Here is a 14,703-nt window from a genome sequence, read left to right on the forward strand (position 1 = left end):
CTGAGAGTGACAGGCTTTTTGCCATCTTCATAAATGTCCTTCTATCTTTTCATGGTTATAAAAACCTAAGCTTAATTCTGGGTCTGAAACTTTACCATCCCTCCAGACTCCCTCACGATTCCCCCTCACACCCTGCCACCTCTACTCTGTCCCAACCCCTGCAATGTCAACTTTAGTGCTTATAGCTCTGACTTTCAGGGTTTTGTTTGTTTCCCCTTTGTCTGTCTGTCTGTCTGTTTGTAGTACCTAAAAACTTTCTTGCTTTTTCTTCTAAGTTCAGCTCTGTTTTCAATTTTTTTAGTTATACATCATCTAGAATTTCTGGGTGTTTGTAGTGAGGGAGGTGTCTTGTTCAGCCCACCAGGTCTCCAGAAGTAGAAGTCCTCACTATCTTTCTATTTCAAATAAATTCAGTTTAATTCATCTAAATTTATCAAGGATTTATTGAGGACCTAAAATATGTCAATTTGTTGCCAAAAATTAGAGATCAAGAACTGAATAAGACTCAATCCCTGCTTTTAAGAAATTTGCAGTCAAGTGGGAAATACAGGATCTTTTTTAATTACAATACAATTTGTTAAGTAAATGTCCATTTTACAGAATAAGCAATGGGGAGGATGGATTGAAAGGATACATGGCAAGAGGTCAGAGACCAGTAAAGTGATCATTTGACTAAGAGATTATGGGGATCTATACTAGCATTTCCATTTGGGAAGTCCTTCCTGACATTTCTTGAGAAATTTTATGTTTTTCTAAATCATGAACCTAAATGATAGCAATAATAATAATAATAATAATAATAATAGTTGAGAAATCAGAAAAATGAGAGAAATTATCATAATTCTCCTGGAAGAATTGGTGCTTCACTATTAACATAGAGACTTCACTGGCTCAAAGAAATCCACTGAACATCAAGTCAAAAGCAAGAGCAGGAAACACTGAGCCACAGAGTCGAATCTTAAAGCTGAGGTTTCTGGGAACTGGGGTGGAGCGTGTAGGAGAGAAGAACTCACCATCTCATCAGTCAGTCTTGCTCATGGCGATTGACGTGGTATAAATGTGTTTCTGTAGCCTTGTCTGCTGGTAATGATAAGTCATTCTTGCAAATAAAATAAATATTAATAAGTTTAAATACATAGTATACTTTATGCAAATTCTGTGAGTGTTGTGCTAAAAATTCGTTTTGAAAACAGAGTAGGTCCCTAAATGGGCAATTTGGACATGCAATCCTGTGGGTGCTGTTGACGTTGTTAAGAGGTATGAAGGTTACCTTATTAAATGCTGCCAAATGTTCGATGGCATTTCCAGTGTTTAAATATTCGCCGTAAGCTATATTCTTTGCAAATATTTTGGTGAAAGAAATACAAAGAGGAGAATAGATTAATGTTGTTATATAATGCTCTAATAAAAGACCAGAAACTGATCTAAAATTTGAATTTAGGCAAACAACGTCTATGTCAAAGGCAAAATGAAAATCAGGGCAAGCAGGAAAAATATTTTCATTTTTAAACAAGGAAATGAGCTTTCTGGAAGCAACATGTTTCCTCACACCCAGCTTGAAGACGCTTTTCAAAACATCTTCAGCCAACCAGTTCAACCAGCCTCAGCACAGGAGGAAAGACATTTTTCTACATCTGGAAAGCTTGTCCCAAGACAGAGCAAGACTACTGAACAGTGAAATTCATATTTGGGTGCCTTATAATTTTAGGAACAATTTTTAAATATTAAATATTTGTAATATTTTTCAATTTTTTTAACGACTTTTACTTGGCATTTATTTTGTGTTAACATCCCCTTCTTTAATTATTTTATCTCCTAATTATTATCAAGTATCTGTATGAGGTAGAGGTCATTTTTCATGTTACTGAAATATATAATTTTGTCACAGTATTTTCGTTCATGATAGTTATAAGCATTCATTATTATATCTTTTTCTCCTTTACAAAAAGATCTTTCAAATATTTAGTATAACCCTATCACAGGAAAACTATTCATTGTTTATCATTGTGGTCAATCTTTATTACTTAAAAACAGGTAAGTAAAGTGTTATGAAAAATACAGAATAACACAATTTGGGGAATTCCAATTTCTTGTTTCTGCATCACAAAAATTACTATCTGTCAAGAATTCAGAAACACTGGCCTGTCCCGAGGCAGCCGTAGTGGAAGTGGCGAGGAAAGAAAATAATAAAGAGGTATTTAAGACGTAGAATCATCCGGATTTACAGGCTGATTAGATGTGAGGAGTGGAGGAGAAAGAACTCTAAAATAACTTTGAAGCATCTGGCTTTGTTGACTTAATTGATGAAGATTTCAAGAAGAAAAGCAGTGTTGGGTGGTGAGATTGTGAGGATGTGCGAAGTTTAAGGAGCCTGAGTCATTGGGCTGGGGATGTCCTCTGTTGTCTGGAGTTCAGCAAAGAGGCTGTTCTGGAGACGAAGGCTCAAGACTCAGCAGCAAATAGATAGGAGTTAGAATCACGGGCAAGCCAGGATTTGTTTCCAACTATCTCTGACTTGTTTAATACATCTAAAATATGACAAAAGTGGTGGGCGTTGGGAGCAATGTGGGATAATTATTTTGCAGCTTTCCCAACCTTATACATTATCTTAGTCACTTTGGCAAACAAAATCTGACAGCTGGTTCTCGCTTTTAGCCTCTAGAACTTCCAGAGCTACAGATTTATACACTTCAAAAAGTAAAGCAGAGGGGCCAGCCCTGTGGCATAGTGGTTAAAGTTCAGCGTGCTCTGCTTCGGTGGCCTGGGTTCTCGGGTTTGGATCCTGGGCGTGGACCTACACCACTCGTCAGCCATCCTGTGGTGGTGACCCACACATAAAGTGGAGGAAGATTGGCACAGATATTAGCTCAGGGCTAATCTTCTTCAGCAAAAAAAAAAAAGAAGAAGAAGAAACAAAAAGAAAGCAGAAATGCCTTTTGGTTTTACTATAAATTGAAACCAAAATTTTAGTGAGAGGGAGAGATATTCTTTACCCCTTTTCCTTTAATTACAACAACATTTGCACAAATATAGAGGAAAAGCTGATAAAAATAACTTAAATCTACTAGGAAACAATACAATATAGGATAGGAGAAGAAGAGAGTCCAGCAGAACCACTGTGTTATTTTGTGTGACACAAGCACCTCATTCTAATTATTTTTTAAAAATTGAACATCTGTAACCATGTTCTGATTTGTATGCTATAGTGTTTCAAGTTAAAAGCAAAGGGCCCAGAGTTAGACAAATTTAGGTTGGAATCCTGACTCCACTGCTTCCGAGCTCTGAGACCTTCGGCGAGCCGTGTAATCCCTCTCATGAGTCATCCTTGACTTTTCCCAGTCTCTGCCCTTCCACCAGTCATATACTAAGCTTTTCCTGTATCTGCTACCATCTCTCCATCCCCACTGGCAACACCCAAGTCCAGCCTATGGACATCTATGGCATATGGGCCATTACTACCGCCTCCTAGATGGTATCCCCACATTCAGTCTTGCTCTCTTGAAATCCCTTCTTGATCCTAAAGCCAGAGTGACCATTTGAAATCATAAACCTGATCATGACACTCTACTATTTAAAAGTCTGCAATATCTCCCTGTTGCCCTTAAGGATTACCACCCCCCACCCCTCCTCCAATGGGGCACCTATCAAAACATTCTCTAAGCTCTGTCTGGCCTCCAGGTCTTGGCACAAATTGAAGCCAACCTCCATCTCCTCTGCACCGTGAACTTTGACTATCTAACCCGCTTTTATCCTTCAAGTCTCAGCTCAGAGGCCACCTTCTAGGCAGTCTCTCTTCTTCTATCCCCCAATTATGGATTACGGTCCCTTCATAGGTGTTCCTATAACACAATACAGTTCTCTCATCCACTCTGTTTTTTCTAATTTTGTATTAAAGTTTTTTGTCATTACTTATTGTCCCAGTCAGGGTTTTATCAGGAAAATAGAAGCTACTCTGTACATTCCAAGTATTAAGAGTTTTAAGATGGGAAAGTAAGGCTTACGCGACCATTGGGGAAGCAAAGATCAAGAAAGCCATTGTTAATGCCGTCAGCCTGCAGCACTAAAGCACTGATTCTCAAGAGCTCACCTGGGAAACTACCACACTTATGCATCTCTAGAGGCTCCCACCAACTATCTCAGCCTATAGGTAATTCTCAAAAAGTCCATCTGAAAGCTGTTACAACTTGCATTTCTCTGTGTATCTGCCTCTGGAAATAATGGTCTCTCCTTCTCTTCCCTCTTCTTCATGTAAGTGCCTACCATTGGATGATCTTTCCTGGAGCCACACAGGGAAGAGATTCTGGGAAATGCAGCTACGAGCTTCTCTTCTACAAAGCAGGAAGACCTCGGAAGGGGACGTCAGTGACGCTCAGTTGACAACACATAGTTCAGCACTCTTGTCCTGTGACCACTGAAAACGGTTACGTTAATTACATTAATGATATTGAACTTAATAGCTATTTTGTTTGTTCACTAGGCAATGCCCATTTTCCTGTAAAAATCACAAAAACTAAATAGTAATGCACATTCAGTATGGTCCATACAGTGAGTGTTCTGACCGAAGCTGAGTTGTTTGTGTACTTTTTTATGACTGTTAAGTGGATAAGTGAGTCACATCCTTGTGTCCTACACATAACCCACTAAAACCAACAGGCCTCTACAGACCTGGGAAAGAACAGGGCAGTCTTGCACTCTTTCATTCCTGGCAAAGGTGCTATAAGTGAAAATGATGTAAGCTGACTCAGAGTTTCCAGTAGAAACTAAGCCACCTGCATTACCTACAGCTGAATGACCAACTTTTTGTAGAAAATGATCACAAATGCCATAAGTAACTAAACGCAAATTATGCATATATACACAAGTCAGTATAAAGCTTTACAGACGCCAAACAGGGCAATATAGAACACAACCATTGCTTAAGGATTTTTGTTATACTTACCACAACGAATAGAAAATGAAATTGCATTTTTCTAGAAAATCTTTGGGTACATTCTGATAGGAATCTGTAAATAAAACTTTCGAGGGAACTTAGGAGTTTTTGATGATTTTTGAGAAATAAACCCAGGAGTGTATGCTTCTGCTGCCAAGTTGTTGGTGCAAATTTGCTTGCATCCAGCAAATGTACAAAGCAACAAATAACTGGTCATTTGATATTTGAATTCTGTGTTTTGCTTTCTGAACTGCTGCTCCATAAGCACTAACTCCTACCTTATACCTTATCTTATGCTAGGCGAACTTTAAAAAGAAAATTAGTTTTAAAATGCATGACCTAACCTTTGTTTGCACTGAAGTATGCATCATTTTATCTCCTATTACACTGTCTCAGAGTGTCAAGAATGCTCCAATCCTGGGCTGGAATAGAGCCAGACTCACTAATTTACATCATTAGGTTGGTCTGGAGTCCAGAAATAATCCTTTTGCAGCTGTAGTTGAATTGAATCTCTAATGGAAAAATGTACTTTCAGTAAAAAAAAAAAAAAAGTCTCTAAAAGAGTGAATAGTTAGAATACTTATAAGCTAAAGAGCTGCTCCTTTTCTCCATAAGCACACTGGAACATAGAGATCCAAATTCATAGCGTCTTTCGGAAGTGGCTGCCTAGATCTGAACATCTCTGGAGTTCCTGTTGTGAATCGCCTTCAGAATCAGTACAATCAAGGTCATCAATCTCATTCACTTTATGTTCACAAGACAAGTTTCATTTGTCTGCAGGTTTTCTTTTCTTCCTCTTTCTCTCTCCTCCCTTCCACTCTATCTGCTGAAGTCCAATTTTTCCTTCTACTCGGCTGCCCCCATGGTGGAGCCAAACAGGGGGATCTGAAAGTGCTGGGGGTGAATACCAGGGGACAGGGACGGCAGAGGCACTCAAGGCTGCCTGGGACAGGGAAGGGAGGCTGGGATGGAGCACATCAGGAAAGCAGAGCAGACCCAGGGCCGTGGAACAGCAGCGCTGCACCGACAAACGTGACATTTGTGTTCCCAAAGTCGCTGACTAGGCAAGTTTTACAAAGTCGCCAGTACTTCAGCGTTCTCACTGTGAAATGAGTGGGCTGGAATGTTAACCCTTCTCCCTTCTGTAACATTCTGTGGCTATGTGATGTGTATTGCCTGCTTGCTGAAAGAACACAGTGAGTATCATTTACTAAGCCACTAAAATGTAAATATGTGCCAGAGGCCAGTGCTGATTTAAGTAGAGAGAACATATATATGTATGGTGACGGATAAAAACTACACTATTGGTGAACACGATGCAGTCTATACAGAAACTGAAATATAATAACGTCTGTCTGAAATGTATACAATGTTACAAGCCAATATGACCTCAATAAAATAATTTAAAAAGAGGGAGAGCAAATTTAACACCTCCGTTCGAATTCTAATACCACATGCAAAAGGTGAAGATACTGGATCTGACTGGACACATCCTGGGAAGGTCCCCTGGAGGAAATGGATTTCCAGAGACATCTGAATAATGAGAGAAAGAGAGTCAACTCAGCAGCTTCTCAATTCAAGCAGCCATGTACTTTAAAGCTCTGGGAAATGCTGGTCCTCATTGTAGGAGCTCATCCACTCTGCCTTCAACTACTTGCTGGCACCACCTCTTCTCCTCCCAAGTTGCCACATCAAGTCAACCTTGTTGACTTCCTAGAATTCCCTCCAGCACGGAAACTTTCCTAACTAACTGGCATGACATGCTGATTTTTCCTGCTGAGAGCACTGCCCCACATCCAAAACCACAGTCCTCACGCCATCCAGAGGGCATCTAAAGCCCCTAATCGTGGCCGGGATATAATCAATATCAATTTTGGACTCAATGCTCTTGAAGGCTGTCCAGGATTTATTTCTCCATTGTGAGTTTGTGCTGTTTAATTTAGATTAAAAATTCTAAGAGAGAAGATGCCACATCCGTGTTTTTCATCTAGTTTGGCTCTGAATTTGTACACTTAACAGATTCTCTTTGGATTAACTTTTGAAGGAAAAAGATGGCCTCAGGCTTAATAAAGGTTGATCACAGCTCATCCTCCAAAATTATGATTGAGGAGCTGATCTCTGCAGACTTTCCTGCTGTAATACCACGTAAATGTAAGAGTACCAAGGTCCCATGGGGGCAGGTGGGTGGAGCCCTGGTGCCAGTGCTGTGGTCCAGGCTGTCCTGGGTGGTCCCATGTTCAAGCTACTCTCCTTCTCTTCATTTTCCTCCTCCAAAGAGAGGAAGTGTCCACCTGTGCTTGTGTGTATCTTATTCCCTAGATTTGACTGTGCTCTGGAAATTCTTCCAGAAGGACTGGGCCAAATCACCTTTCCTGTCTGAGATACTCAGACTCCTTGCCAATGCTTATGGGTAGAAGAGAGGCCAATGTAAGGGTCCCCGTTTTGCAACTGGGGAACATGAGGTCAGGGAGGCACAAAAGAACTCAGTCTGGGATTATGGTAGATAGATGGGAGAAATGAAAATAACCCAAGTAATAGGCCCCATAACCCAACCTGCTGAGGATGGATGGGTGGATAGCTAGATAGAGCTGGCAGAAAGAGACCTTAGTCATCTAGGCCAACTTATTCATTTTGTAGGAAATTGAAATCCAGAAAGGAAACTTGCTCTCTTATCCTATTGAAAGTCTCCCTGTTTGGCTTCATTCTGATCCTTTATGCTTCTCCTAGAGGTACAGTCAGGCTAATTCTAAAACAACAGTATTCCCTCCAGGGTCCTGAGGAGCCACGGAACACTGGTGGGGCCAATATTACCTGCTCCACACCAAACTGCATCAACCCCATACCCAGAGTCCCAACAAATTAAGGCAGCAAACAAGTAAATTGCAGCTAAATAAATAATCATGAGGTATGTATTTTAAATTCCCAGGCTGATGAGGTCACTAAATAATCTAGAAGGAAGAAACTAAGCAAAAGCAAACACTATAAAATACAACTAGAATACTTGACTGACTATAAGAAAGAAAAAAACAAATCCAAGATTTTGTGTCCAAAGGAGTATCTCATTGATGCAAACATGGTATATATTTTTTTCATTCATCATATTTTTATGTTTGTTTCCTTTCTGTTGATCATTTCCAACCAGCTGATCACATAGTGCATGAAAGCCCAGCTTTAAGACAAATTCCCTGGCCTCCACTGCCAATACTGTTGCCCCTAAGACTCTCTTCTATAGAAATTCTGGAGTTACTGCTGTAAGGGAAACATATGACTGTTTCCCCTAAGACTCTCTTCTATAGAAATTCTGGAGTTACTGCTGTAAGGGAAACATATAACACACTCCAGAGTTCTAGAGGAGTGGCTGAGGCCATACTCATTGGGCAGACCACCCGAAAAAAGTTTGTAGAAACTCAGAGGTTTGTGCTATTAGGGCCAGGCTATGAAAACCAGAGTTGTCTATCCACGCTCATCTTAAACAACAGAATCCCTGGTACTGACGGAAGCCCCTAAATCTGGGTGACACAGAGCAGGAGCTATTATGAAATTCCCTGGTGAACTCAAGATTCCTGCCTTGAAGAACACAGTGACTGCTCGGCTCTTCCTCTGACTGACCTAATGGCATCTGTACAGAAGAGACATTCTCTGGCCTGCCTCTTAGGAGGGCGTGTTGCCCGTTGGAAATTTACTCTAGGGTACTGGGCAGAGAGAGGTGCAGGATCATCCCATATAATTTATAAGCACTTTACAGCCTCAATTTACAATGTTTGCTATCTTCCTGGGACAGATGATGCTCCGTAAATCAGCCCTTCTCGGTCTGTCAGCCCGGTGTCAGTATATGCTGCGCCTTCGAGTCAAAGGCAAGTTGGAACAGTGTGGAGACTTTGGCAAAGGGCTCGTTCCCCCCTCTCTAGCTCCCCATTTTAATGAACAATTCTAGGGTGAGGTTGGCCCTAGGAATTATTTCTCTGACTCATATTCCCTTTGCTCTTTTCACACACTCAGAATGCGATGATTCTGATTCTGAGAACCTCGTAGCCCTGGGCAGAGAGAGGCCAGGGCTGGGGCGAAGCCTGGTGGGGCCCACTCCCAAGGCTCAGAGGACAAACAGGGAGGAGGCTCTCAAAGACCGATTTCTTTAATCACCCCAAGCTATTTGGGGACACCATTGCCACACACCTCATGAAGAAGCCTCAAACTGGTTCTAGCTCTCAAAGGTTGGAATAGGCCCACTTAAGACCCACCTACAAAGTTGATAGAGAATTAAGCTAAGCAAGGAGGGAGGCGGTTCGTTTGGCATCTACTCTGCTTCTTGGAAAGAAGAGTAAGGGAGATACTGCATCTTCAGAGACTTGGGCTAACGTGAGAGACACAGATCATGGCCCAGAAAAGCAGCTGGACTGTTTGGGGGCATCTTGTCCCATGCTTCATCTGTGATAATCTGAGTCAACCTCACTTGGCAGTGAGGGTGCAACGATGATGAAGACATAATACCTACCTTCAAGCAACTCACAATTTAGTGGGAGAGGCAGACACATAAACAGCTTCAGTGTGATCGGTAAGTGCTGAGGCCGATTTACGCGTGGAGTGCCGGCTTTCCTTTCCCAGGGACACAGGCTGTAACGCGTTCATCGCTCACGCAGGCACACAGGTGTGTGTGCGCAGAGCTGCTCACTCAGAACATAAGCTCTGTATTGTTATATATGCCCATTCATGACTGGAATAGCAGGCGTATTTCAGGTGGAGCAGGAGAGGCTCCGGCAGCGGAGAGAGTGGGCGAGTTTGCACAAAAGCCGCCTGTGTTCTGCCACTTTCTGGGAGGGGTTCTCACTCCTGAAATTTCACAAGCCCGGGCTCACTCGGTCTGAGACAAAAAAGCGAGTGTAAAGTGCACAGCACGTTGCCTTCATTCAGCAGCTGTTCTGTCCTCTCACACCCCCTGGAGAATAGAGACGAGAGGTTGTCAGCTATCCAGGCCTCAGGATTCCCAAACTTTCTGCCCTGCTCCTTGACTGATCCTCTATGACTGTGAACAAGTCTCTGCCTTTCTATACCTTAGGATTTCTTTGAATAAAATTTAGAAATGGGACTTTTTTTGAAAGTGAACTGGGGCTATAGTAAGACGATGATGCCAGGCGGCACTCATTCATTAATTTGCTCCTTCGTTCTGTCTGCACTTCAGAGTTACATTTGGAGGGGTATTATGTGTTAAGATGTTGGTGCAAAAGTCATGTATGTGCAGGAGACAAAGGTGAGTAAAATGTGCCTGCCCTCAAGGAGTTGGCCCTCAGTCTGAGACCCTGAGTTAATTAACAAAAATCCAAGGATGAATGACATAAATGCTCATACTCACATGAAATGCATCAGTGGAATTTCTAGAAGCAAGCCTGCCTACACCGACTTGGGCTTTTCCCCTTATATCATCGACTTATAGAAACACCAGCCGAACAAAAGAACAAAAGGAAGAACACAGACCCGGAGGAAGTGGAAAGTAGGAGCTAATGTCAGCACAGCCCAGGAGGTTTTTCAGCCCGCATCGTGGCCCCAGGGACTGTGGACTGGCCTTCAGGTTTCTGCTGATATAGAATAACTGGTCTTGGGCATGCATGAATCTGGAAACTGTAATCGAATCGCTACATAAAGCTCAGTGACTTGAAAGGCTTCCCAGTCCTTGGGAAGGCAACTAGGAAAACTTGAACCATCAACCTGTGGAAGTGGCAAGGAACATTGCCATCTACTTGAGGTTTGGATGGAGTTAAATAAAAACAAAAAAGTCATCTATGAGAAGGCAGAACCCCAGGCCTCTGCACGTGAGGGTGTGGAGTCCAGATGTGTGCTGTACATACACACAGGAAAACCAAACCAAGACTTCAGCATAACATAAGCACAAATCCTACACCGCTGAAATCCCTGTGGCTCCAGTAGAAGCAACTGAAAAGTCACTTTGTAGAAACACTTTAAGCCAGAGTAGCCAGGATTTCCCCAGGGGAAATAAGTTGTGCTGAAGAGAAGCTCACAACCAAAATTTCTAAACTACATGAAGAAACAAACACGGGGTGAGGAAGTATAACAAACAGACCTAGCACCTCGATGACTGAAGATAATCACACAATTTGAAAAAGATTATAAGATAGAGAGGTTTAAACTGGTTAGACAGGTAAATGAAGGAATGGAAGTTACAATGACGACAGGATACAGTCTGGAAATGTAAAAGAAAATTCACTAAAGAACCACAATGATATGTTTACAAGTGAAGAATACTGTCACTGGACATTAAAAACTCACTAGACAGGTTACATAGCAGATTTGTTTGGTACCACCCAGAAAAAGAGTGCACCATTATTGTGAAAGTTGAGCATTTCATATTCTATATCTCAGTGATTCCATTTCTTGGAATATAACCAAGAGAAACCCAAGTGACATGAATATAATTATGTTTATAGTAGTACTGTTCATAATAGCAAAAACCTGGAAACAACCCAATGCTTATTGACACAAGAGTAGATAAATAAACTGTGATATAGTCACACGATGACACAGTGGAACATTATGGTGCAGTCAAAACAAGTGAGTTACAGCTACATGCAGTAATATGCATGAATCTTAACAATATAATTTTCAATGAAAATATAAGTCCCAGAACACTATTTCAGCACAGAACCACTTTTATAAGGTTACAAAGTTTTTAAAAGTTAAATAACAAAAACTTAACAGTGTGCTTTTTAGGAATACATATATTCTTAAAATATAATTTTAAAAAATTAAAACAAAGAAATAGTAAGCACAAGGTTCAGGGTAGTGGTTACGTTGGATGAGAGGAAGCACTGGGACCAGATGTGAAGGAAGCACATAGGTAGATATAAGTTATTGTTAATATTCTAGTCTCTTTGTTTTTTATATTGTTAATGAATAGATACATAATAAACAAACAAAAGAGGGCCATGCATTAACAAGTGTCGAAAGTATACAATGAGCCAAAGATTAACATTAATCTAATTCTGTGTCCCTGAGATTTAAAAAATCTGTAGTCAATCAGTTATAGCTAAAGACACTTAGTGAACTGAAGGATAATGGAAATTACACATACAAAGATAAAGAGATGAGATAAAGAGAAATAGGGATACGGAGAGAAATAAAAGGATGGAAATACAAAAAAGCAGTTGAGATATGGAGAACAGAGTGAACAGATGCAACATACGTCTATTAGGCATTCCAGGAGCATAAAATAGAGATACAAAAGCATAAAATAGAGAACAAAGGGAGACAGGAAATATTCAAGGAGATTATGGCTGAGAATTTTCCAGAATTGAAGAAAGACATAAGATGCTAGACTGAAGAAATACACCATGTTCCAAGCAGGATAAATAAAAGCCAGTAAAAATCTAGATATTTAGTGCTGATTCCAAAGGACACCAAGATGAAGAGAAAAGTATTAAAAGAAAAGATAACACATTCCTCAAAAAAGACTACTAGGATAGGAAAGAAACATAACAGTTACAAGAGCCCAACGAAAGAAATTAATTAATTACCCCCGTGACTGAGGGAGAGAGTTGCCATGAGGAAGAGCATGACAGAGGGCATATATTTTGAGCTGAGCACAGAAAGATGTAGAGGATTTGGGGGTTAGAAGGAGTGAGGAAGCATTTCATGCACAGGTAACAGCATGAACAGAGGTATAGAGGACATATCTGGTTTGTTCAGACCTCCAGGGTAGAGCTTTCCTGGGAGGCTAAGAGCAATTCCGGAAATTACAGAATAAAAAAGGCCCAGGCGTTGATTCCACAGTCATTAGTGCTGCCTTGCTTTTTACCTTTATCGAGTACTTAGCTCAGCACGTTGCGCACCCATGCAGGAATAAGGCCTGCTCAGGGCCGTCTGTAAGGATTCTCACTGTACCACCCTTTCAAAGCATGAAAGTCTCGACTGCAATAAATTATTTTGGGTCCACTTGACCAAGATTCAGAACATCTGAAGGGGTTCTTTCACCTGAGACTGTAGAAATACAACAGAAAGGGTTAGAAGAAAATGACTGAACCCATACGGCTGAATAAATTGTGTATAACATAGTCTAAGTAGTTTAGTCTATCTCTACAATAAACTTGAAGCAACATACAAGGTGGGTTTATGATTAATTCCAATCCCTCCTCATTAAGGAATTGGGGCAACTCAGACCGGTTTTTCTCAGCTTTGTCAGGATCCTCTTCCTTCTTCCTCCCGCTTCTGCCTCCCCTGCTAGTCCTGTCCTGCATCCTGGGATCATAGTCCACACCAGTCTGCACTGGACTTGGCACCTTGTGTATTAGATTCTTGACTAATTGCAGAAAATTATCATTTTTCTGTGGGCAATTTCTTAAGTGCTCAGTTTAAATAAACACAAATATAACAATTATACTTTTAGAGTTCCAGTTTTTGCTATCGTATCACAGAACTGCACACTTACGTGCGATGCTGGAACAAAGGGAACGTAGCTCCCGGTGGGCTCTTTGTACGACCCCAGGAAGGGCTTCTTTCTTCCCCGATTTCCTAAGCGGTGGTGGAGGAGGTTCTGTGGGGGTCCTTGGCTTTTGTCAGCACAAAATTGATTTTCAGGTGGAGTTCCACTAAGGCTAAGCACCGCCGTGTAGGAGTTTTTGACCATCCTGACTAAAATGTCCAAAGCATCAGCATCAGGGAACCCCAGATGGGGACGGGGCTACTCATGTGGTGTGACTGACAGCCCATCCCCAACAGACCTCTTCTGCCCAATGTCATTTCTTCCTCTTCTTCTGGCCTAAAACTCCTCCACTTGAGCCAATGTTGGGGCAGAGGGGGACCACGTGGTAACTTCATATTAAAGCCTTGTTATATGCCCATTGAACTAGCCCATTTTTTAAAGTTAGGTCGACTGGAAGCTGGAATTTCAGAACTCTAAGACCCTTTAAAAGAGGTGAGTCTGGACTAGAGGCCAAGCTGGACAAACCATAAAATTTAAGACCTAAGGAGCACTTAAGAAATTATCCAGTTCTAACTCAACCTTTTTTAGTTTACAGGTAAAGGAACTAAGGCCCAGACAGGCAAATGATGTATTATCCTTTTCATATGTTTCTGGATTTTATTTGCTAATATTTTGTTAAGGATTTTGGAGTCCATATTCATGAGGAATATTGCTCTAGTCTTCTTTTCTTGTAATGTCTTTGTCTAGTTTCAGTATCAGGGTGATTCTGGTCTCCTAAAATGACTTGGAAAGTGTTCCCTCTTTCTCTCTTTTCTGAAAAATTTGTGTTGAATTCATAGTATTTTCTCCTTGTTTGTTAGAATTCCTATATGAAGCTGTCTGGGCCTGAGGTTTTCTTTGTGGGAAAGTTGTTAACTACAATTTCAACTTATTTAATAGTTAGAAGGTCATTCAGAGTTTTTACTTCTTTTTGTGTCAGTTTTAGTGATTTGTGGTATTCATATGCTCCAGATCCATTTGTTCACAGCCTGAACGATGAACAAGACATCCAGAAAATAGGCAGTTTATTCAAAGCAACACCCTTTCGATGAATTCATCCATTTCATCTAGGTTATCAAATTTATTCCGATAAAATTATTCCTAATATATCTTATTATCTTTTTCCTACCTTTAAGTTCTGTAGTGATGTTCTCTCTTTCTTTCTGAGTATTCGTAATTTGTGTCTTCTCTTTACTTCTCTGTCTAGCTAGAAGTTTATCACTTTTATTAATCTTTGCAAAGAAATCACTTTTGATTTCTTTGGTTTTTCTCTTTTCTATTTTATTCACTTCCCCCTTTTATGACT

General features: G+C 40.8%; 1 long non-coding RNA gene across 1 annotated transcript; it reads right to left on the minus strand.

Moving 5' to 3' along the window:
• Positions 1-538: 538 nt before the first annotated feature.
• On the minus strand, positions 539-9,702 carry LOC138924996 (uncharacterized). Its single transcript, XR_011440562.1, has 2 exons — positions 9,423-9,702; positions 539-4,411 (listed from the first exon to the last, which is right to left on the minus strand). It is a non-coding gene; the product is annotated as an uncharacterized lncRNA (long non-coding RNA).
• Positions 9,703-14,703: the final 5,001 nt, after the last annotated feature.

Source organism: Equus caballus, chromosome 7 (genome assembly GCF_041296265.1).
Source record: "Equus caballus isolate H_3958 breed thoroughbred chromosome 7, TB-T2T, whole genome shotgun sequence".
In the NCBI taxonomy this organism is placed as follows: domain Eukaryota; kingdom Metazoa; phylum Chordata; class Mammalia; order Perissodactyla; family Equidae; genus Equus; species Equus caballus.